The sequence below is a fragment of the Lathamus discolor genome, chromosome 14, assembly GCF_037157495.1.
Source record: "Lathamus discolor isolate bLatDis1 chromosome 14, bLatDis1.hap1, whole genome shotgun sequence".
Classification (NCBI taxonomy): Eukaryota; Metazoa; Chordata; class Aves; order Psittaciformes; family Psittacidae; genus Lathamus; species Lathamus discolor.
In genome coordinates this window covers 6,958,909-6,980,435 of record NC_088897.1, presented here as the reverse complement: position 1 = coordinate 6,980,435, position 21,527 = coordinate 6,958,909, and the positions used below count along the sequence as shown (strand labels likewise).

General features: G+C 45.8%; 1 protein-coding gene and 1 long non-coding RNA gene across 6 annotated transcripts in view; both read right to left on the bottom strand.

The window, feature by feature from the left end:
• AUTS2 (activator of transcription and developmental regulator AUTS2) overlaps positions 1-21,527 on the bottom strand; it is a 735,180-nt gene that overhangs the window by 683,807 nt on the left and 29,846 nt on the right. The window lies entirely within an intron of this gene.
• On the bottom strand, positions 267-5,400 carry LOC136021770 (uncharacterized). Its single transcript, XR_010615884.1, has 2 exons — positions 5,325-5,400; positions 267-870 (listed from the first exon to the last, which is right to left on the bottom strand). It is a non-coding gene; the product is annotated as an uncharacterized LOC136021770 (long non-coding RNA).

Below are 21,527 nucleotides of genomic sequence, written 5' to 3'. Positions count from 1 at the left end.
CAAGTGCAATGCAACAGGGACTGGGATTCAGAGCCTGTGCTCAGAACCTGCCTCACTCTTCTTGCGCACAGAAGAGCCTGTATTGTATTTGCAGATCATGCATCTGCATTGCAAAGCGAGGAGCCGCGTGCGGGAATGCCTGTATGTACAAGTATACATGTATGGGGTAAGCAGATCTTTAGGAAATTCAGCACAAAATGTTCTGTCTGCAAGTCAAAAGCCATCTCCAACTGCTGAAACTTAAATAAAAACACAAGTTGCTACAATTCATAAGGAGCTTAATATTTATTACCATCTATCATAAGCATGCAGCTATGCAGAAAGACTCCCTTACTGTCTCCAGTGATTATTCAACAGACAAGGAAAAGAAAGAATAGCCTTTGATAGCAGCAACAACAACAAAAAAGGCAAGTGTGGAGAAAACAATGTATTAAATCCTTTTCACAGCCAAGAGGCCAACGAAAATGCTATATATTTATAAAGGAAATGAAAACCTGTCAGGAACAAAATGAACTGAATAACAGAGCTTGGGCTGAATAAAGAGAAGCAAGAACTAAAGAACCCACATCGCTACTGGGGTGGAAAACACAGCATACGGTGCATCCCTGGAAAGCAGGCTCTGAATGGACGTACAACCCGTCTGGGTTTAAGACAGACAGACAGGAGTCCCCAACCATTCTCTTCTGATCATCTGTAGACAGGAAGCCAAACACCAAGTGAGCTCAGCAAGTACACTGCTCACAGGATAAATACTGCTGAACCAGCTGGAGCATCTTCTGTGCATTCCCAGTGTAGGGACACATGGAACAGGAACCCCAGCGCTCTTTGGGCAGTTTTGACACTGCAGTCTCCTTGAAGTTGGAAGAGTACCTGAAAAACCAATGGGGAGCTTAACTACTCATGAAAACTCAAATAAAACACAACTATTATAAACGCAAGTACAGCCATCTTGATAGAAACAAGGCTTTCTAGTGTGCAGATGACTTGGATTCAAGATGTGATATTAAATAATTTAGCTTTATGTTTCTAATTGCAGGAAGTTTGTGTGATTTCAAAAATAAACAGCCTAAGTATTTCATAATTCAGATACTTAATTACCATTACCATATTGATTGCAGGAAATAGGATTTAACCACACATTATAGTTTATGAGAGGATAATGTCAACAATCTTGAAGTGATGGCTACCTATGAGTAAGCTGGCTGTACTACACTGAAAACAAAACACAAACCTGGGTCATCAGAAAGGAGAAGTGCCAATAAATTGGTATGTTCATCATCCAGCTCGGACTCCCCATTAAATACCAGGCAGAGCACAAACTGCAAACATCAAAGTTAGGCTCAGGAGAAGACAAGAAAGCTGGAAGGTCTTCATACCTCAAACTTCCCATGCTTACGTGGTTCATCAAGTGCAGTCATTCAAATTGGTACAAATAATGCATGCCATGAAGAACAATGTGCCTTCTCTCCCTGTTTCCTACAGAAAGGTTTGGTGACCAACAGCAGCTATCTGCTTGAATACACTTCCCAAAGGAAGCCTAAGCATGGCACAACCACCTCCACCCTCCTGGCGAACATGCTCCTGGATACTGCTGCCAGGGGACAGCATACACCATGGAAGGCAGAAATATCTCTAGCATTAAACACCAAACTCACCCAGGGCTCTGCCTCTGCTTCGTTTTCCAGAACCCTCATGCAAAGGATGGACATGGGACATGTCTATGGCAGGTTTCATGAGACACCACGAGGCATTTCCTACCTAATGAAGCTTTCCAGAGCATCTGGTTTCAAGCCCTGCACAACACCACTCATCTACAGCCAGGAAGCCTACACTATGCTAAATTCCCATGAGCACAACCTGGATTACAGCAGCCTGGAATCTATTTCAGCTCTCTCAACACAGACATACTTTAATTTCAGATGGGATCAGCAGAGGTTAAGGTGCGCGTTAGTGAGATGTGGTGGCCTCGAATCTAAAAAGATGCCTTATAAATAACTAAAAACCAGTCAAACAAAAACCAATCAAAACCAAGAACTTGCTGAGATGCACTGGTTTTGCATCTTCCTCACAGCTCTCCTTGCTTATTCCTCACAACAGACTGCAGTTACTTCCGCCATTCTTCAACAAAAGGGAAAGAGCATAACAGGAAAACAGCACAGGCCCTTCCAGCATACATGAGAGGCAAGCTGAAAACCCCCATAGAGACACTTCAACATCTCTTGCTGTAGAAAAGACAATGCTCAGATACTCCTGCTATTTGCTTTTCATCATCTTGAGGATTCAAGAAGTCCTGACTGCACTGCAGGACAGATTCCATATGGGAAAGTTAGCAGTTGCGGACACAGAGAACGTAGCCGTCTTTCATGGGTCTCCAAGGCAGGGATGGCCACTCCAACCACCTGCCGAAGTGCATCTCCAGAAATCACAACCACAGCTTTCAACAGCCCTGCCTCACTCTTCCCCCATTGCCAGGCACAAGGAAATACAAGGAGCACAGAAATACAAAGCTCCATTATTCAGAGTGAAGGCATAAAAACGCTTGCATTTACCATGCTACGAGTTTAAAGCTGCGGCAGCACCCTGTAGATAAGCGAGTCGCCTCGGGGCAGCTCTGTGAGCTGGTCAACATTTTGCAACAGACATTTCTCAATGCCTTTTAGCCTTGAGAGCAGAGTAAATCCCTTCAACCCTAACTAGCATCCAAATTAGGAACTGAAGGAATCCCAACGGACGTCCCCAGAGAAATCAGCTCTGGCAGAAGGAATTAGCACTCTCTTCCTCCTCTCAAGACAGTCAAGCAACACTTGTTTGCACTCACAGCTAACACAGCGCATAAGCCCAACACATATGTGTTGCTCCTCAAAGAGACAGCTCTGGACAACACCATAAGTCCACCTGTCTCATGGTTACTGCAGCACTTCCCATTGATGTAACCAGAATCTCCCATGCTGGCTTCACACATGGCTTCAACCACTGCAGATGTACCATTACAGTACATTCACTGCTCACCCTGCCAGAATTCAGCACTTATCTCACCTACACATTTTAGCTTTAGTTCTTTGTGTGACAAGGGAGTACAGGGATAAGACAACAGGGAATGGCCTTAAACTGACAAAGGGGAGATTTAGATTACTGAGGATTTTTTTCCTAATATCTGTGAGGGTGCTGAGGCGCTGGCACAGGGTGCCCAGAGAAGCTGTGGCTGCCCCATCCCTGGCAGTGCTCACGGCCAGGCTGGAAGGGGCTTGGAGCAACCTGCTCTAGTGGAAGGTGTCCCTGGCCATGGCAGGGGGTTGGAAATGATTTTGCACCTTCAATGCAGAGAAGCCTTGTTTGGTTCCCATCATCAGTACTCCTGGTACATCACACCCAGCCCGAGACTGCTCCTAAGCATCTTCCAGAGACTGAACAAGGGGGAGCCCTCAGAGAGCAGTGCTCCTCGGCAGCTCTACATGAAGCAGAGCTCCTTCATTGAGGAAGAGGGACTCCTTATGGGATTTGCATCTTTCAACCTCGTCTCCCCCAAAGAGAGGGCAGGAAAGCAGAGCTGGGCTCCTGCAGGGTTGCCAAATGTCCACAAATTCCCCATGTGCACCCTAAAAGGTCGATTATGGCAACATTTTCCCATGCAAACACCTAAGAGCTACCTTCTGAGATCAACTTTTACAGATTGATCCAAGGCCCAAAGGCACTAATCTCAGACCTCTGCAAGTGAGAGGGACGGCTCGAATTCCAGCAATGCCCAGCACATACAGCAGCAGGAAACAACAAACAACTCCGGGCACTGCAGTGGAAAACTCTGGTCATTATCTTCTTATAATTCCATATTACATGATTCAGCTACACAAGATCTTTCATCAGATGTAACGGAAAGGAAACCTGCTGTATTTACAGAGACTAGCACATACCACATATGTTTGTGTGCGTGCATGCACCCTGCGTATGTTTTTCTAGGAAGCCTACAGGAATGAAAATCCATCTTCATTTCAGTTAGATAACCATCACAGGCTCTCTTGAAAATCCCTTCATTTTTCATGCCCTTGATGATGCAAGTTTATCCCGATATCCTAAAACTGAAATGATTTGTATTTCAGTTTTAGGCCTGATGGATTCTGCCCCAACTTCCCGGAACACAAGATATAAGGAGCATTTATACATTTATGATCGACACTGGTAGGATTTCCTTGCTCCCTCTTACCCAGCACAAAGCACAAAGAGGCTCCACAAGGATATGAAAGCAAGATACTTTACAAGACATTGAGAGCCCAGATAACATTGCTGAACCAGAGGCAACTGCATTTGAATAAAAGTACTTCTAAGAGAACCCAACAGCAGGGGATTTCATGGCTCTGCATAACATTTCCAGCAAAATAAGCTGAGGTTTTGGACCCTGCACAGCCAGCACTTAAGTCTGTTTTTTGGCATACTGTGGGACCACATAAAGACTATTCTTCCCAGTGCTGGTTCATAACAGCACCAGCAAAAGACAAGAGCTACCACCAAGAATCTGTGGAGCTCTCCCATGTCAGACAAGGATCCTCTCCCCTTCAAAAACATCCTACCAAGTGGTGGGCCCTGACACCCATATTGCCCATGCTGCCAGCACATCAACCACTTCAAGAGCAGCCCCTAAGGAGTTAAATTTAAAGATGAACTCTCAAGTCCCACTTAAGTCAGCAACAATCTTGTCATCAACCCAAATGAGGCCAGGAGCTTAGACTGTGACTTGGCTGGTGTTTGAAAGGAGGCCACCACGGTGCAGCCAGCTCTGTTGTCACTTCAACACACACATTCTTCTGCCTGCAATATCATACGTCAAAGCATTTCCAGTAGAACAGGTAAACCACCAGCATGTGAACACATCCGCACCCTGAAGCCATACCACCCTGTACTGCCATCCTACCAAGTCTAACAGCAGGAGGAGGTCAGGGCTGGTCACAGTGAGCTGCAGATCTCCCACGCACATCCCATCACCACAAGATGCTGATGGCTCCTTGCAGCACTTACCCCCCTGGCTCCTGCTAACCTAACACCCCAGAAAGGCACAGCAGAACACAAACATAAGGCTCAGATTTCCTGATAAGAAACAGAAAACCACAGTTTGTGACTTCTTGCATTCCCAAAAATCCCACAACAGGTTTCCTTACTGGAAGCACCTTCACCCCCATGAGGTTCCAGCACAGGTAATCAGCTTTCCTTCTGCCTAAACCCAGCAGCTCCAAGTGCTCCATCCCCACTGCAGTTTGGCACTTGGGAAATTTAACAGCTTTTTGCTTTGTAGAAGAGCCACCACAGAGCAAACACCATGAGGAGATCACCCATACCTGGCACAGCTCCATTTCTCCTGCAGGATTTGTTGCCCATTTTGCAGGAACATCTCTTAAAATACCAGTCAACAGTAGAAACTAGGTGATTAAACAGGGGCAAAAGCTCATCATTAGCGGTCTACAGCAACCTGACAGCATCCCTGATTACAAAAATGGGTATCAAGGACTGGTTTGGGTTGGAACGGACCTTAAAGCTCATCCAGTTCCAGCCCCTCCCACAGGCAGGGACACCTTCCACTATACCCAGCTGCTCAGAACTTCCAGCTGACCCTGATAAGAGGGCAACCAGCCCAGCAAAGGTGCCTACACTCCTGGTACCTGCTCTCTGTAGCTGCTCTGCAGCCACCACTTCTTCACTCTGCCCATCACTGCAGACATCGCTTCTTCCACGGAGATGTCCATCGCCATTACTTCTATCTATCTCCAGTACAGGAGCAGATCCTGGCTTGTAAAGCCCCAGGTGCTCCTCCCGCTCCACCCAAAACTCAGTATAAGCCAAGATGAAGAGGAGCCAGCAGGATGAACCCATTGCTCCTGCCTCACTGCCAACCTCCCTGTAGAACAAACCATGACAATCAGCCCAAGCTGAAGCCATCAGTAGGAACACAGAGGACCACACTACATGCCCACCTCTCATCACATCACAGTGACACACATGTATCTCCTGTACTAAACTGCTCAATTCAGAGTGTTTCAATCCAACGGGGGCCACTGACACCCAACTCCTTCCCAAGTTTACTATAAGCAAGCTACTCAGAGACGCAAAGCACACTCTCCACGGTTAATGTAAAATATTAATGTCTCATTTGTTCAACAATTTTGTGGAAATTAAAACTTTTAGGTTAATCATATACTGAACAATTTTAATTAAAGCAGTTATAAAACAATTAATCCACGAGAGCAGGCTTGGATCCTTGCCAGCCTTATTGGTTTAATACATGTAGGCAAAGCTTATTTCTCCCCCTGTTTGACTTAATGAATGCTAATAAGTGACACAAAATATGCATGCAGCGCTCCTAATATAGTTAGTCCATCTGGTTTCACTTGCATTTTGTATTTGTCATTTTGCTTTGATAGAGAAATTGAAAATGAATTCTCCGTGCTCCACATTAGCAGAACTTTGTACCCTGCTTAATTTAAAGTAATTTTTGCAAACCTTTGGGGGGGGGGGGGGGAAAGACAGCAACCCAGCAGAGCGCATCAGACAGCTATCTTTTTGGTTGTGCCAAGGTTGGAAAAGAGCAAAGGACAGGAACACAAGACTGTACCAAGCAGCACCGCAGCACTGAGGGAAGGAACAACAGTTGCTCAGCTTTTTTTTTTTCCCCATCAGTATTTCACAATATTCTTTTTTCCTTGAATAGATGGTAATATAAAGGCAGAGGATAAAATATGATTTAAGCGCCTGAGACAAATCCTCTACTACTTCAATTTGTTCTGCATTACAACTTGTTTGATCCATTTGGGGATGTATTTGTTTGCCAAGGCAAGCAGAGCTCGAGTTCTTTGTTGAATATTTAATGTATGCCAAATTTTTTTACCTTTTTAGCATTTCTCTTTGACTTTTATGGCCATGGTTACTTCAGATAATGCTCAGGACCACCACTGTCAGGTACAACCACTCTACCTTGCCATTTAAAAGCCACCTGGAAAGGCTCTGCAAAGCTGAACTGATCTGCCTGCAGCTCAAAGTGCCTGAAGAAGAGCCTGCTTTCTTCCAAGGACATGCCAAAAATGAAAAATGGGCTCTTCTCTGGGTAAAATCCACGTAACACAAATCGTGTCTCAATGAGATCATGCATGATATGATCTATCACCATGGAAAGGAGCCTCTGTGGAGACTCTAGTTCCCAACACACCACCACAGCACCCTCTTTGCAGTCCTTTCAGAAGGTCCTAACTGCCCCTTTGCAGTCCATGAGGGTCCCTCCATCAATACCAGTGGGGTCTGCATCAGCTCTGGACACATCCCCTTCTAAAACCAGCATGACACAGCAGGAGGAAGAGCTGTGCCAGGTTAAACTCCACACAGTTTCTTTGTTCTCTGCTTAAGCTCACTGCCCATTTCTGCTGCTGAGATGTCCCAAACAGTGACAATATGGAGCCCACAACAGCTTAAAAACTAGCTCTGCTCCCAGGGCCCCAGTGTCCCACATTCAATCACATCAGAACAAGCAGGAGGAAGGGAATCGCCTGTGTACGTGTCCTGAAAACAGCATGCAAGGCAGGGAGAGCAGAAGAGGAGAGCGCCATTGACCTTGCACTGATCACCACAACCCTCATCATACCCTCACCAGGCGACAAGGGGGAAAACTTAATTACTCTCAGCACTTCAGAACTGCAATCGTGAGGATAAATCCAGGCACCAACCACTGGCATTATCTGCTTAACCCAGTAATTGGTTCATGAGCCACCCTTAGGCTCACCTTGATCTACAATTTGAGTTACGTTCCTCCCATCCTGATGAGATGTCTCCTGCTGCTTCCCACAGGAAAAGCGCTCTTCCCACTGCAGGAAGGAAATCTGGGTGCACATCTACACAAGGGTGACAGCCTGCACTCCACGCTCATCCTGCGCCCAACATTCCCTGCCCTGCAGCTTTTAGTCATGAATGACCTGAAGACAAGATTTGGACATCTCCATGGTCCAAGATACAACCTTAGCCCAAAAGGAATCAGGAGTGTAGAGAGTGCAAGGAAAAGACGAGGAGACAAATGGGAGCAGCTTCAGGCAGATGAACAGCCGCCATAAAATGAATTTGCTCGCTGTTACTGAGCAAAATTTGGAAACCTCGGGAGAAAACTTTGGTGCTTGAAGTCCCCTGACAGGTCAGTATACCTGTGGTACCTGAGGGGGACAGCACCAAGCTGCTCTTAGCAGGGCTCAGAGCCCACGAAGGCGTAAAACTGGTTAAACCACCCAAAACGGATGAGGAGAGGCGGAACCCCTTTTTGCCTCCATTCCACTGCAGATCCCCACACTTGGAAGATCTCTATGCCGTTTGCTGGCTCAGATCTGAGTCATGCTTTATCTCACAGCAGACTGTTCAAGGATGAGATTGCATTTTTCCTGCCAGAAGCATCCCAAAATAGCTTGCAAATCACGAGCCTGCTGCTAGAGCCTGTGCTCACGCCATCGCAGGAGGCAGAGCTGGGACTCCTGCTTGGGGTGATGCTCAAAGAGGTACCAAAAAAGCCCCAGAAGATGGAAGTATCACACAGCAGCAATGCGTAATGTCCTGTCCACATCTTGCACAGCACATGGGGTGAGATGCTGTGTTGCTGATGCTAACACCAGAGCGATGCACTGATTCTGTGCAGAAAAGTGAGATCCAGCACCAAAAATGACATTAAATAGAGCCCAGTTTGACTCTACAGCCCTGGAATTGACAGCTCGCCAACAAGCTCTTTGTAAGTGCTAAATACCTTCTCTGTGTGTCACTTAGAAAAATACAGATGTGGCTCTTCTGCACTGAGACATTCTGGCAGAGCTGCTTTTAGTTTTTCTCTTTAAGTGTTTAAACATCCTACAAACACTGTTTAGGGAAGTCAGCGGGAGGTCAAATAGAAGCCTTGTGTCTCAGTGGATAACAATCCTTCTGTGAAATCATTCCAGCAGGAACCGAGTCACTCTTACATCTCCCTCCACACCTTTTTCTTTTTATTATTATTTTATTTTAAAGGCATTTTTTTGCAAAGCTCACTTTGAAGTTTAAACCTTCTGCAATAGCACTGCTTGCCAACAAGATAAAATATTTAGTACTGCTATATGCTAAAATCATATCTCTAACAATAGCTTCCATGCTTGACATAGCACAAAAGTTAATTCAGCCAACAAAGCAATACTTGCATTTGGTGTCTCCAGAAACAGCAATTTATCTTTTTTGTATATATAAATTACACACACTATTGTGCCATTTAAACCTAAAACCTCCTGTTGTTAAATAGAGAAGAGGAAGATCTTTAAATACAGACAAAAAGATCAGAGCTATAGGGACAGCTGTGACAAATGCAGGAGCACATCACCAGCCTGGAAATAGAAATGCAAAAATCACGATGCTCCTCAGCAAATCCTCCCTGCTCAAGCCCACGTGCATCCTGCATCTGGTTGTGCTGGTTGGGGTTTTCTGGCAGCATCACCTCACTTCAGCAGTAACAGCAACAGCCTCAGTTTGCTACTGCTTCAGTGTGTGTGACTTGAGAGAACGTGCAACCCAAAGCTGCACACCAGACACAACTCAAACATCACAGAATCAGAGACTGGTTTGGGTTGGAAGGGACCTTAAAGCTCATCCAGTTCCAATCCACTGCCATCGGCAGGGACACCTCCCACTAGACCAGGTTGCTCAGGGCCCCATCCACCCTTGCTCAGTGGCACCAGCATCCATCCACGAGACCAAAAAGTCATGAGGGAAACACATCTCCGTAATGGCACTGCTAAGGTGCAACACCCACCTGTTGGGGCTATCAGATGGGGTTTAAGCACAGCCACATGTACATACATACACCCCTTTGCTATTTCCCAGTTTCTTGTGCTTGGCGTGTCATATTTAAGGCCTGTGGCTGTCTCCCTCTGTTGGAGGGTCCCTGAACAGTTGATGGCAAACAGCTACAGGGATTAAGGACTTTAGCGGGAAAACAAAACAACTGCAGGTGAGGACAAGCAGGGTTTGCCAGTGACAACAGTGCACATACAACACGCTGTAGCTGTTTAAACCCTTACCATGTACCCCCTGCACCCACTGCCTTGGACCAGGTACATAGCAGCATGATCAGCCAGATCCATCCACAGCAAGGGATGGAGAAGCTTCACCTCTGCAAACAGATGTGCTCGCAGAAGAGGCAGGAATCGGGCATGGGCTGGGGAAGAGAAGGGAAACACACCTCACAATACAACCTTTTGGGGTTGCTTTTGAAGAAAATAATGGAAATGTTGCAATGACCACAATGTTTTGTTGGCAAGGTTGTTTCTTCTTGGTTTGGTCTCTATTATAGGTCTTGCCTTCCTTAGTTGCCTCTTAAAAACAAACCTGAAGAACCAGTAACTATCTCCCCCAGCTGAAATCACACCATCTGTTCCTGTTTCTGCTCCTGCCTTTAAAACCATGTGAAGAGACATCACCTCCGTGCCTCATGTACTACCATATCCTCCCTCCCAGCCCGACTTGATGCATTTTACTCTTTCACATAAAATTAGCAGAAACAGTCCCAAAACGTCTGTCTTCTCTCATCTCTTTGCTGGTACCGAGAGCTCACAAACTCCTCTCCAAGCAATTCAATTCCCCTCTCACATATGCTCAGCGCACATGCACTTGATAATGCCATCTCCCAGCAAAAGAACAGGCTCAGGGCTCTCAAACTCCGAAAAGGCAAACTAATTTAAAACAAATGCATAAATGCATTCCCTTTTTACCTCAGAAGAATGAAAACAAGAATACTGCCAGCCTGCAGTCAGCTCTAGGCTCATGAGAGCATCTCCGAAGGTCTGTCTTGCCACAGAACACAGCTCCCTCCAACATTCCGTGATGCCAGTTTGGATCCAATTTGCCTTTGCATCCTTGTGCTCATCCCACATGGCCCTACCTTATTCTTGTTTCATTCAAATATCGTCTTCAATCTCCCTGCTCATCTCTCAAAGCTTCCCAGCCGGCAGCTTTAAACCTGTTTCACATCATCCTCAAATGGTCCCAAACCTCTCCTGAGCAGCCTGACACAAGCAGAGCTGTGGAGGTCCTACTGCAAGCTCACACCACATCGTGGCTGGGGGCTTTTTGCAATGCAAGGCAAACACTGTCAAATGAGGGTTACCTGCAGCATAAATAACTGCTTTTTATCAGGCTATGATTTCGAAAACAATAGTGTGTGTATACACATCCATATGTACTTTCTTTTTCTAAGGTACAGAGAGGAATGTCATGTCTCTGGTTTTATTTTGCTCTTCTTTGAAACTATGGCTGTAATTCATCAAGTGCAAACTTCAGCTTGGAACAAGCATTTCTAAAAATTCATCCTCTGGTTTTCCATGTAAGGGCACATTATAGGCAAGAACCTCGATCTTTATCTCACACCTCATGCAATTCCAAAGACAGAAGTAGAAATACTAATTCACTCCCGTGTAAATGATGGATTTCTCTTCATGACGTTAACATCAATGGCATGGAATTAAGCCCTCCTAATCCGAGTCCAACACCACGACAGCTTTATCTGCCATAAGCTGGTCTAGACAAGTATTTAAGCAGAGCCTCCACGTTATTGTTTCCTCCCTGTTTTGTGCAACTTCTGCTACAACAGAAACCTGGATCTGACTGCTGATGGAGCAACCCAATGGGTAGGGCAAGAAGCAGGATTCTGCTATCACAGGAGGCAGAGAAAGAAGAAAGTTGCCCATTTTATAGGAGATCAGCACAGGAACCTGCAGCTGGGAGAGCACCCCAAAACAGCCAGAGAGCACTGCTGCCCATGAGAAGAGCACCCAATGAGCCGATCAGCCTCCTGTATCCCCTGCAGTGGCTGGACAATGCAGCCAAGAGATGCAGCTCTGCCAAAGTGAGCCATGAGAAAGAATCAAGTAACAGTAACAGAAAAGCACTCCACCTGCGGGTGATGATACCTTTTAAAATGGATTAGCAAAATGACTGCTTATTTATTGAAAGTAATGAATGGCCTCATGCTTTTAGTTTGGGAAGGTGTGAGGGGGGAAAGCTGTAGGTTGCTGCAGCAGGGTTTTAAATAAACAGAGAACCCACGGCGATGCCATGTATCACAGCCAGGAACGAAGCAGCCCCGTAACTCTTATGAACATGACTAATGGCAGCTCTTGGAAAGCACACCAGGAACATAAGCAAAGCAGGTAAAGGAGTCAGACAGAGGGGAATGTTGAGAAGGAAAATGAAGGCTTCCTCAGCCTGGCTCAAGGTTGATGCCCTAGAGCAGAATTCTGAAGAATTCTAAAACAAAGGGAAGGAAACGCTGCCCCTGAACTAACCTTTGCACCGGGCTCTGTCTCATGTCTCTGGATTCTGACCAAGCTCATGTGAACAAGCATCTGTATTAACACAGGAGCTAAGCAAAGACTGTCTAAAAGGAAAAGCAGCACTCTCACTCTGGGCTCCAGGATCCATCAGACAGACTTCCAACAGGTCAATAGTAAGCCCTCGGAGCAGATTTCTGATTCTGGGTATTTTACCTATTACCAGACTCTCTGAGCACCTAAATCTTTAATGCATCTTTCCTCACCACCACCTAGTGAAGCAGGGAAGGGTTATTCACTTTACAGTGCAGAAAAAGCAAGGGATCAGATTTCTGGGTCTGAATTCCTCTCCCAACGCCACATGCTGTCTCTATTATACTTTGGCTAGAGATCTTCAGAGGTGCTTTGCTATGAGGAACCTCAGGAGCAAGGACTTAGTTCAGATTCAGCTGTTCTTTACACGACTGTAAGAGACCAAGTCCCCTGCCAGAAGAGAAACTGAAACCAAGTCTCCCAACAGCCCCTGCCTATTAGATATCCCCCTTCGCCAGAAAACCATTACATCAATCCCTGATGTAAAACAAGTGGTGAAAAACTAAAACAAAAAAGGTTGACATGGTTAAAATGATACCATAGAATCAAGAGACTGGTTTGGATTGGAAGGGACCCTAAAGCTCATCCAGATCCAACCCCTGCCACAGGCAGGGACACCTTCCACTAGAGCAGCTTGCTCCAAGCCCCTGTGTCCAACCTGGCCTTGAACACTGCCAGGAATGGGGCAGCCACAGCTTCTCTGGGCACCCTGTGCCAGCGCCTCAGCACCCTCACAGGGAAGAACTTGTGCCTAAGAGCTCACCTCAATCTCTCCTATTTGATCTTAAAGCCTTTACCCTTTGTCAGATCAGCAAATGCACTGCTGGGATTTTAACCCCAACAACTACAAAAGCAGTGTATCACCCCGCAAGTAAAAATGCCTTTTAGAGATGCACTCTGTAAACTTAGTCTTACTCTTCTCTCGGGATTTCATTATGCAGCAGCAAGAAGCAGGCAAAGCCATTGCAGTGTTTCACCAGGGCCTTCGTGACAATGGGATTGGGAACACCCTCAAGGCAACACAGAGGCGCCCTGGACACATTTTTTGCAGGATCACAGCAGTACAGGAGGGAAGGGGGGTCATTCAGGGCAACGTGATCTCCAGTACACACGGGGGGAAGAGGAAAAAGCAAAACACTTCTTCCCTTTGGGTTAGCTTTCCCAACTGCACCCAGCGAATCATGGAGGCAAGATTAGTTCTGGGTGTTCATTCAAACCATAACCCTCTTGCCCCAGTGCCTTCAGTGGCAGCAATTCAGTGAAACACAAGATCCCATACAGAAGGCCACACGGCTCATCTCAATTCCTAAGTGATGACTGATAAAAACCAGGAGCTTATTCAAATTTCAGCCACCCCAGTGCACAACATGGAGTACTTTACTTTGACACCAGAATAGCTAAACAAAAACTACTGCAAATTCTTTTTAAACTTAAAAAAAGAGGCATATTCTTGCTTTTTCTGCCTGTCACATTCCTATTTGGCCATCCAGGACTTGCAGAGCTCTGAACAAAAAAATACCATTGCTCCTGACAGCTCATTCCTATACACAGGGAAGAGTTAGATGAAAACTGAAACTCAGCATCCAAGCTTTTAAGAAACTAATCCAGCAGATTGCATGCAAACTTCCTTGGTGAACACAAACAACAGGAGCTGAATAATACATAAAAATATACTATTGACAGAACCACTTCAGCACACACCACTTTCAACGTATATGATGGAAGCACCAGAGAATCTTTATGGAAAGCCAGCACTGCCTCAGTTTGAAAGGCACCTTAACGAACAAAGGAAGTACATTAAAAAAATGCAGTGCTAAGACCTTATCAAAACATGCATTATAGCTTGTGAAAGCCCTTTGCGAGCGAGTGTGTCTGCAGAGGACTGTGCAGAGCATTGATCTGTCTGTATTCTGGGTGCTTTTTGGGTGATGCCTGACCGTAGTTTACAAGGGCAAGCTCATAGGTCTCTGTTGTTTATTTCTCTGCAGTCTTTTACTTGTCACTGATAATAGTTTTCAAGCCATCCAGCCTGGGAGGATTCAGAAGGAGGTTTCCCAGGGGTGAGAGATCAAAGCAATAATGTGTCAACCAGGGTCAGAAATATTTATCCGCACCAAAAAGGTTCTGGATAATCAAACAGTTGAAAATTAGTTTCGTGACAAGGCTCATATTTGGATGTTTTCCTTACACAGCACAAGTGAACAGCAGAGCCCGTTCCTAAAGGCAAGGACACTCCACCATTAGTCAGCCTCACCTGCTGCACGTTGAGTTTAACGCTGCTGGCACAGCATCCATCAACCTGCTCCCACCACCTTCTAAGGAGTCTGCCTGGTCCTGGCTCCACAGAGCTTGCTGAGGGTGCAGAGGCTGCAACCAAAACCTTCAGGGAGCAGAGAAGGTCTATTCCCAAGCACTGTACATCCTGATGCTGAAGTCATTAGAGCACCCACACCACCAGTAAGTGGTGCAGGGTGAAGCTCAGACGTGCCGCTTAAACTGAATACCAAACCCAAGAGCTGGCCGAGAGTTAAAACCTTCTGTACAGATAAAATTACTTATGAGTCACACCTGAGTGCAAGCCCTTCTGCAGACCTGTAGGAACAACAGCAGTTTGTATCTTGCGTCTCCTTTCCACTCTGCCAGCTGTTTTTCCACTTCATGTTTACTCGTAATGCAGCAGAGCATCACCCCCTGGATTTCAGTAAAGTATTTACTCCCTCTGAAATGGGAAAACATCGCTCTTGTTAAAAATCCCCATCAGACTGAAGCAGATCTGCTCCTCAGATAATATAATGACACCCAGGCCCCCAAGAGAACCCCCTCCAAAGCTAATAAAGTGAAAACAAATCCAGTTACATTAGGTTAATTTAAAGAACTTCTCTTCTTTAAGTGTACATGGAGAGAAAATGGGAGAAACCTACTAAATTAATTCCAGCATTATAAATTTGATTTAGCAAGTGCAGGGCGCACCACTGTGAGAGCAATAACAATATAGGAATGTTTTAAGCAGAGAAAATAAATTATTTCAAGGGAGTGGTGAGGGAAGAGATGACAAATGCATGAGCGAGAACCTGCTCCAATATTAATTAAAGTAGAAATCTGCTTTTCTGTTTGCATTTGGCTTCATTTACAAGGAACTGGAATTAACAGAGGCTCTAGACTCAATGGAGAGAAACAGCTGGAAACTCAGCCAAACCCCTCCAGAGATGCCTATTTCTTACTCAGCTACAAGGAGAGCCCTGGGTGACCAGCTCCTGTTCTTTGCACCCCCAAGTGCAAATGATGAACCCCATGTCTGTGGAGCAGTTGCTGACCCAGCCACTACAAAGAAGCAAGTAAGACTTTATGCTTAAAATCTTTGAATATACCCAAGCTACTGCTCCCAAAGGGGTTTTTAAACCCATCTAAAACGAACAGTGATCAAGAAATGAAAGTGCTTCAGCAAGCAAGAAAATTATTAAAGCCTGGGTTTATAGGTGGTTATAGTCTGTAATCCTGCATGGTATGAAGCATTCCCCTCAGTGTTGCTGAAAGGATGCTCAATGCCCCCACTTCCCTTTATTTTACCTCACAAACCATGGTATTCTGGAATTATTTGTAATCCTTTCTTAGGAGGAACCCTTCGTGCCCCTGGGTGCCAGGTGCTGAGCACATCAGTAAGGATCAAAAGCACAACCACCAGGATGCTCCCAGCCACATGATGCACCTACTTGTTTACACTGCAGAGATGAAAACACTGCTGCATTTTCCATGCACTGTCTCCAGGTAACTCATACTGCAATTCCCTTCATTTTCACAAAAACTGGGATTTCTTTCTCTAGTCCCTGGAGATACTGACCCAAAACACACTCCTTTTAAGCAGTCCCATATCTCCTTGCAATGAAATTGGCCTGTTTTCTTTTGGCTTGGTATCAGTCACACTCACTTCTCAAACCCCAGTAGCTGGCAAGCACCTGCTGTGGCTCTGGAACTTGCCCCACATCAGTGGGAGGCATGAAAGAACAACAGACACTTGCCCATTGCAAGAAACAGCAAAATAATATACAAGCTTGGCTCTTTTACATATAAAACATCTGTCAAAATACTCAAGTGTTTGCTTTGTTGTACAAGCAGAAGTTTATGGTCTTGCAGATAGTCATAAAGCAGGGCAGTTATAAGAAAGAAGGTATTTGCTCATTGTCTCTACTGGTTTCCAGTTACTTATTATGAGATTGCCAAGAGCCAAATGGCCAACGAGCAACTCTAACTGTTATTTAACTGCAGCCAACCAGGTTGTAGCTGCACTTGCAATACACATATGTACACTTAATACACTGCTGCTTGCATGTATAGTCAGGTATATGGAATGGAAGGCAGAATCATGTCTCCCAGCCACATGTTTGGACACACTCTGTCATAAGGCACATGAATGCAGCTGAGAGAGCCTCCTTTTTTTCTGGCCTGGGCTCCTATCACTGCAGGCCCTACTAAAAAGTTGTCTCCATCTTTCTCATAAGCCTATTTTAAGTATTGAATAAGGCCTCAATACAGCCTCCCTGGAATACTCCGTGTTTCTTTAAAAGTCACAGGAGACATCCATGCAATGCAGAATAGTTGACCACAGTGGAGGCTTTAACCCCTTACAACACCAGAACACAGCCCCTGTTCTATAGCAAGGCATGAGAACTGCCTCCTCACTTCCATGGGCTGGACAAGTGTGAGAGATGGTGATGGTGTAGTGGTAACTGTGGTACATCTCATGAAATAATGCTCAGCAGAGCCACATCATTCGCCCAAAAGCCCCCAGCAGTGCAGGAGCATGAGGACCAGTGTGTTGCTGTGGAGGAAAACAGACCCCATGTGCACAGCGGGGATGGACGTGGAGGGAGCAGAGGCTGGGATGGCTGACACCTCACCTGTCACACCACAGCGGATTGCTGTGTTGAAGAGCCAGGTGATAAGAGCCAGGAACAAGAATGGGGAGGAGGAGATGAAGCACATCAGAGGCAAGCAGCTTCACTGCAGTAATTTACCCCCTTGATCCTGCAGAGCAGAGCACCAAAAGCCGAATTACAGTGCTGTGCGCTCAGAAGTGATGTCAGACAGGGTCTGGATGTGGCTAGGAGTAAAGGACCTGGTTCAAAGAGAGTTCTGCTCCATCTCTGCACGTGCTCCCCAGAAAGGCCAGTGATGGGTGACCCTGTGCTGGAGCAGGCTGCTCACACTGATCTCTGAGAAAAGGTGGGAGGGTGGCTTCAGACCTTCAAGTCTAACCTGAGCCTCCATCACGGAAGTAACTTCAGCCTTCCTCCAACCCCAGCTCCCTAGAGCATCCCCAGTCACAAGCAGGAGAACCTCGTCTCTCTGAGCACTGCTCCACAGCCATACGGATTCAGCTGGAAAGGGCGCAAGGAGGATCCATGGAAACAAATGAAGCAATTCTTCCCAAGCGGCACAAACAAAATCCTCATGCCTGCTCGGAGATGCTGGATGCCACATCTCACTGCTCTGCACTGCAAAGGGCTACAGCACAAAGGGGCAGCAGCTTTAGTCTTCAGCCACCCATGACTGACTCCAGTGCTCAAAGGCTACAGTATCTGAAGGGGCATCCTATGTATTGTAGGGCATGCCAAAAAATAAAATTACTATCTCCCCTGAGAGAGGGAAGGTTTTGAACTGGGGCTTCTGTGGTTTCTTTTGTTCCTTTATTCTTCTTTTAATTGCATGTTTTCACCGAACTTTTCTGGGGCACTGCATTATGATGCACTCCGCAGAGCTAGTCCATGACAGTTCACCTTAAAGGATTAGGCAACCACAGAAAGTATTACAGCAATGCAGTTTATGTAGACCTGGAATGTATTCTCCAACGAGATTAACCTATCTAATAGGATTTGGGGAAGCTTTCAGGGCCATTAGGATGCCCCGTACATGCTAAAGGCTCCAGATGCTGTAACCATTTGATTTAATCTAATCAAGACTGCCTAGGTGTATTCTGTCAGTGGATGTTTCTGTCATTTTCATATTACATCTCAATAGACAACTTCCATCCAAGTTCCATCATGTACAAACAGGCAGACACATTTAAGGCTAATCTTCAATTCTAAGAGCCACTAATTATTAAAGCCTGGGTTTATAGCTGGTTATAGACTATAATCCTGCATGGTATGGAGCATTCCCCTAAGTGCTGCTGAAGGGATGCTCAATGTCCCTTTCCTTTCCTTTACTTCATAAACCATGGTATGCTGTCATTATCTGTCATTCTTTCTTAGGAGGAGCCCTCAGAGCCCCTGGATGCCAGGTGCTGAGCACATCAGCAGTGCTAAGGATCAAAAGGAAATAAAACCATTCTTATCCCAGCACTCTTGCCGTGCAAACACACATAACCCGAGGCAGCCACAGGCCAGCATGTAGCGGGAGAGCATGACTGGGCAGGGAGATGGAGGGGGCCTCTCTACAGACATCTCATTTGAGAAGCAACAACGATGCTATAAATTGCACTGATGAGCACTCACCCTCTGGATTTCAGCAAAACCCCTGTGAGGGATGAGCAAGTGCAGGAGTTACCATCTCCTCAGGAGCTTTTAGCTGCTAACAAAAGCATTTCCTTTGTCCACAGGTTAAACAGAGATCTTCGATGTACACTCTTTAAACCCCAGCCTGGAGCCAAAACCAACAGCCACCTCAAAGGCTGGTGAGCATCCCTGGCTCACAGAGATGTAGAAGGTGTCTAACACCCCCCAAAAAACCTGCATCAACCGTCTGTCAAATACGCACACACAGGTTTCATCGAGCAAAGAAAGCACCTGCAAGTGAGAGGGGATGCATCAACATCTGGAGCATCCAGCTGTGGCTTTGGCTCGTATCTCTGATTTGCCACCTCCATCCTCACAAACCAAGGTCCTTAGGAACTGAGACAGCACTGAAGATTAGTCCTGACCACCCCCTGATGTGAATCTGCTTGCAGGTCACCTCGTCTGTTAGAGGTCCATCCAGTGTCCATCCATGTCATTTTAAGCACACAAGGAACAGCTCTGGCACCAACGGACTTTAATCTGAATTGGGCTGGCTCAGCAATGTTGCAAATCTATTCAGCCCTCCCTTATGTTTATTTTTGAGGACTAGTTTAGGCATCTCTTCCTCTGTAATATTCATCAGAGGAAAGGAGCAAAGATGAAAGCCTGTAGCAGCCTCTGGGCAAGATTTGTCCAACCCTGTAATTCAGCCCTCCTAACAGACCAGAATTCGAGAGGTAGGGGCACCCCATGAAACGTGAACCATTTCAGCTGATCCTGACTTATCAGGCTGCAGGGAAGGGATTCCTCATTCCTGAGCACCTTTTCGTGCAACTTTATTCTTAAGTGAGTATTTTCCCCATTATTTTACATTGGAAACAATTACTTTTTTTAGAATCAAGGCTAAAAGCCCAGTGTATCCTACTGACAACTCAGAAACACGATGTTCCTCCAAAAGCCTTCAACCCTGCCCCCCCTACAGAAATCCCACTGTCAGCAGCCTGGCCCTCTTGGCTTGCTTGTGCTATAGAACAAATACTATCACTCATCCCATCAGGTTTGTGCAAAATCAACACACACCACAGGCACAGCACATGGTCTATTTTTGTTTTAGGGGCTGGCTCCTATATAGCAATTTGTGGTTGCAAACAGCAAGTGGAGGTTACAGAACCAGCATTTCAGGAGACACCAAAACTAAGTCAAATGGATGCAAAGAGGCAGCTGCTCAGCGCTGTGATGCAGAGGAGCTTCATTGATTTCATCGGCTTTATATTGATGTGCAATGACCACCGATTTCCATCCTGGTGCACGTTGCCAAATACCAAATGTTCCCAATCCTGTGCCAAGGCACAGGAGATGGTAACAACCGCTGAGCACATCAAGAGAAATCTATCACTGGTACATACTAATAACTTCACATGCAAATTGACTGACTCATTCCAACTCTTTCCCCTGTAGCATTCACGGGAAAAGACAGGTCTAACTCTCAAATTCCCTCAAAATGCTTAAACACTGACTGTGTTTTCAAATGAGAATTATATCTGCACTCAGGAAGTTACTTTGGATGTAGGTTGGTCATGTTTTGTCACTTCTAGACGCCCTACCAGAAACAAGAGGCCCCGCTGCCTTATATCCATGGAATCAAGTTGCGCAGATGCAGGTCTGGCTCTGCCACAAGATGCTGCAGGTGACCTTGAACAAATCACTTAATGGCCCCAGGTCTGCTCTGACCCACAGGAGAGCTCTCAGAGTTGTTTCATTTGTGTTCAGTGAATACAGTTAAGTATTTGGGAAGACTGAAGAAATGCAAATAGCTTCATGCTCTTTCACACTGCCATAGTCTAACCTTTCTTGCCTTCGTGTTTTTATAGTGTTATTTTTTTCCCTCCTTTCTCCCTTCCTGCTCAAAGGGTGTTTGTATAATAAATGCTGCAGGTTATGCTTTGATTCCTTTGGGTTCTCGCCTGGTTAATATCTCCCTCCTCCCAGGAGCTGCTTGGGCTTGGATGGGAGGGACCTCGGACATGAAGAGGCTCAGGCTTTTGATGGAGACTAATGCCAATTCCTTAACCTGCCATATGGCCACAAATTAAAAGCCATCCCAAAGCAGTCTGTAACTTACACAAAGTTGCCTAAATGAACCAAACGCTGAATACAACTCCTGTATCAAATCTGCTGCTTTGAAAACAAATAACCCTGCTCAGCTCCATCACTGACTGCAGAAGCACCAAGCACAAGCACAGCACTTCATTTAGCCCAGAGGAGCTGTGGCTGCCCCATCCCTGGCAGTGTTCAAGGCCAGGTTGGACACAGGGGCTTGGAGCAAGCTGCTCTAGTGGAAGGGGTCCCTGCCCGTGGCAGGGGGGTGGAACTGGAAGAGCTTTAAGGTCCCTTCCACCCCAAACCAGTCTGTGGTTCTATGATTCTGAAGGAAATCATCTTTGGAAATTACTGAGAATAGGCTTAAACAGAGCAGATGACCCAACGCTAGTTTAGACCTCAAAAATCTTCATTTTCTTCTGAGCTCAGGCTTCTGCATCAACTTCGCAAACTCTCCTCTTTAACAAAGCTGACTTCAAAAAAACCAGAAAGAGGAGCTATATCTGATCTCATCAGCCATTCTGTCTTTAAAGCATTTGACTACAAT